Source organism: Syngnathus floridae, unplaced genomic scaffold (genome assembly GCF_059516105.1).
Source record: "Syngnathus floridae isolate MCC-2025c unplaced genomic scaffold, RoL_Sflo_1.0 HiC_scaffold_51, whole genome shotgun sequence".
Classification (NCBI taxonomy): Eukaryota; Metazoa; Chordata; class Actinopteri; order Syngnathiformes; family Syngnathidae; genus Syngnathus; species Syngnathus floridae.
Window position 1 is genome coordinate 143,429 of NW_028284080.1, and position 4,701 is coordinate 148,129.

Genomic DNA, 4,701 nt, shown 5'->3' on the forward strand with positions numbered 1-4,701 from the left:
TGAACAACACCATGCCGCACTGAACAACACCATGCCGCACTGAACAACATTATGCCGCACTGAAAAACACCATGCCGCACTGAACAACACCATCCCGCACTGAACAACACCATGCCGCATTGAACAACACCATGCCGCACTGAACAACACCATGCTGCACTGAACAACATTATGCTGCACTGAACAACACGATCCTGCATTGAACAACACCATGCCGCACTGAACAACACCATCCTGCACTGAACAACACCATCCTGCACTGAACAACACCACCCCGCACTGAACAACACGATCCCGCATTGAACACCATCCCGCACTGAACAACACCATGCCGCACTGAACAACACCATTCCGCACTGAACAACACCATGCCGCACTGAACAACACCATGCCGCACTGAACAACACCATGCCGCACTGAACAACACCATGCCGCACTGAACAACATTATGCCGCACTGAACAACACCATGCCGCACTGAACAACACCATCCCGCACTGAACAACACCATGCCGCATTGAACAACACCATGCCGCACTGAACAACACCATCCTGCACTGAACAACACCATCCCGCACTAAACAACACCATGCCGCACTGAACAACATTATGGCGCACTGGACAACATTATGCCGCACTGAACAACACCATGCCGCACTGAACAACACCATGCCGCACTGAACAACACCATGCCGCACTGAACAACACCATGCCGCACTGAACAACACCATGCCGCACTGAACAACATTATGCCGCACTGAACAACACCATGCCGCACTGAACAACACCATGCCGCACTGAACAACACGATCCCGCATTGAACAACACCATCCTGCACTGAACAACACCATGCCGCACTGAACAACACCATGCCGCACTGAACAACACCATTCCGCACTGAACAACACCATGCCGCACTGAACGACACCATCCTGCACTGAACAACACCATCCCGCACTGAACAACACCATGCCGCATTAAACAACACCATGCCGCACTGAACAACACCATCCTGCACTGAACAACACCATGCCGCACTGAACAACACCATGCCGCACTGAACAACACCATGCCGCACTGAACAACATTATGCCGCACTGAACAACATTATGTCGCACTGAACAACACCATGCCGCACTGAACAACACCATGCTGCACTGAACAACATTATGCCGCACTGAACAACACGATCCCGCATTGAACAACACCATCCCGCAGTGAACAACACCATGCCGCATTGAACAACACCATGCCGCACTGAACAACACCATGCTGCACTGAACAACATTATGCTGCACTGAACAACACGATCCTGCATTGAACAACACCATGCCGCACTGAACAACACCATCCTGCACTGAACAACACCATGCCGCACTGAACAACACCATGCCGCACTGAACAACATTATGCCGCACTGAAAAACACCATGCCGCACTGAACAACACCATCCCGCACTGAACAACACCATGCCGCATTGAACAACACCATGCCGCACTGAACAACACCATGCTGCACTGAACAACATTATGCTGCACTGAACAACACGATCCTGCATTGAACAACACCATGCCGCACTGAACAACACCATCCTGCACTGAACAACACCATCCTGCACTGAACAACACCACCCCGCACTGAACAACACGATCCCGCATTGAACAACACCATCCCGCACTGAACAACACCATGCCGCACTGAACAACACCATTCCGCACTGAACAACACCATGCCGCACTGAACAACACCATGCCGCACTGAAAAACACCATGCCGCACTGAACAACACCATGCCGCACTGAACAACATTATGCCGCACTGAACAACACCATGCCGCACTGAACAACACCATCCCGCACTGAACAACACCATGCCGCATTGAACAACACCATGCCGCACTGAACAACACCATCCTGCACTGAACAACACCATCCCGCACTAAACAACACCATGCCGCACTGAACAACATTATGGCGCACTGGACAACATTATGCCGCACTGAACAACACCATGCCGCACTGAACAACACCATGCCGCACTGAACAACACCATGCCGCACTGAACAACACCATGCCGCACTGAACAACATTATGCCGCACTGAACAACACCATGCCGCACTGAACAACACCATGCCGCACTGAACAACACGATCCCGCATTGAACAACACCATCCTGCACTGAACAACACCATGCCGCACTGAACAACACCATGCCGCACTGAACAACACCATTCCGCACTGAACAACACCATGCCGCACTGAACAACACCATCCTGCACTGAACAACACCATCCCGCACTGAACAACACCATGCCGCATTGAACAACACCATGCCGCACTGAACAACACCATCCTGCACTGAACAACACCATGCCGCACTGAACAACACCATGCCGCACTGAACAACACCATGCCGCACTGAACAACATTATGCCGCACTGAACAACATTATGCCGCACTAAACAACATTATGTCGCACTGAACAACACCATGCCGCACTGAACAACACCATGCTGCACTGAACAACATTATGCCGCACTGAACAACACGATCCCGCATTGAACAACACCATCCCGCAGTGAACAACACCATGCCGCATTGAACAACACCATGCCGCACTGAACAACACCATGCTGCACTGAACAACATTATGCTGCACTGAACAACACGATCCTGCATTGAACAACACCATGCCGCACTGAACAACACCATCCTGCACTGAACAACACCTTTCCACACTGAACAACACCATGCCGCACTGAACAACATTATGCCGCACTGAACAACACCATGCCGCACTGAACAACACCATGCCGCACTGAACAACACCATGCCGCACTGAACAACACCATGCCGCAATGAACAACACCATCCCGCACTGAACAACACCATGCCGCATTGAACAACACCATGCCGCACTGAACAACACCATCCCGCACTGAACAACACCACCCCGCACTGAACAACACGATCCCGCATTGAACAACACCATCCCGGACTGAACAACACCATGCCGCACTGAACAACACCATTCCGCACTGAACAACACCATGCCGCACTGAACAACACCATGCCGCACTGAACAACACCATGCCGCACTGAACAACACCATGCCGCACTGAACAACATTATGCCGCACTGAACAACACCATGCCGCACTGAACAACACCATCCCGCACTGAACAACACCATGCCGCATTGAACAACACCATGCCGCACTGAACAACACCATCCTGCACTGAACAACACCATCCCGCACTGAACAACACCATGCCGCACTGAACAACATTATGGCGCACTGAACAACATTATGCCGCACTGAACAACACCATGCCGCACTGAACAACACCATGCCGCACTGAACAACACCATGCCGCACTGAACAACATTATGCCGCACTGAACAACATTATGCCGCACTGAACAACACCATGCCGCACTGAACAACACCATGCCGCACTGAACAACACGACGTCGCACTGAACAACACGACGCCGCACAGAACAACACGACGCCGCACAGAATAACACAATACCGCACAGAACAACACAATACCGCACAAACAGTTTTAGATAATATTACGTCGCAGTCATGTGACGCGGACATGACGTCAATAGGCGGAACTCACGGCAAAATTATAATCCGTGGGCGTGGCTTGCAACAGGAAGTAGGAAAGCGGCAGTTCTGGCAAACAAGACACAGCTGTTAGTAACACGATGACTAACAAGGCAAATATTTTTGTTTTCAGCTTGCAACTTGACCGTCTAGAGCGTACAAGGTAATTACAACTGTTTTTTTTTAGCCCTGAAAAGCAAGGGAGTGTGGCGTTTGGGAGGAATGTCGAACTCGGCGTCTGCTTCCAGCCACAGACGCCAAATTTCGACGATTATTTCGACTGGTCAACGGTTGTAAATTATTGCGTTGACTAAAAACTTTATTTAACTCTACTCTTAACTTTGCCGTTTCAGATATGCGGGTATTACACCGCGGAAATGACGTCAATAGGCTGAACTCTCGCCAAAATTCAAATCTGTGGGCGCAATGGCCTTGAGCGAGACACCGGATACAAACACGACGATTATCAACAGAAATATCTTTATTTTCCGCTTGCAAGTGGACCGTCTAGAGCGTACACGGTAAGTACAACTCATTGTGTTTAAAAAGATTTACGTTTGTGTAGTTTGCGTTGCGTTGTATCTGTGAATGTTGGTTGAGGCTAAATGTTAATGTTTAATTTCATTCCTTTAGGTTCCACGGTGTTTGTTGGCTGTATGTTTTCCACTGCAAGAAGAGGCTCGTATCATTGACCAGCAGGAGCTACAATGGTGAGTACCCCTTTCGTCTTCCATTTATGTTAAACACTTCCTATTTCATGTCTAACAGTACTCGATTTAACAAATAACCATAAATAAATACAGTGTGGGCAGTCACGTTAACATATGTGATTATCCTGCCTAATATGTTTATCACAAATATGTCACTAATCACTAATATGTTTATTTGTTTATCACAACACCTTTGGACCTTCAGCAATCAATTATTTCCCTTCATCTACATAGAGACAGAACGATGGTGTCTTAAACATCTCATTCATTTCACCAAATAACTTCACGCAGGTGGATAACGGCCGTCTCGGTCACGCTATGTTGCGTGATGCAGTTTTGAAGAACCAAATGCATTTATTCAATGAATAAGTCAAGCTAG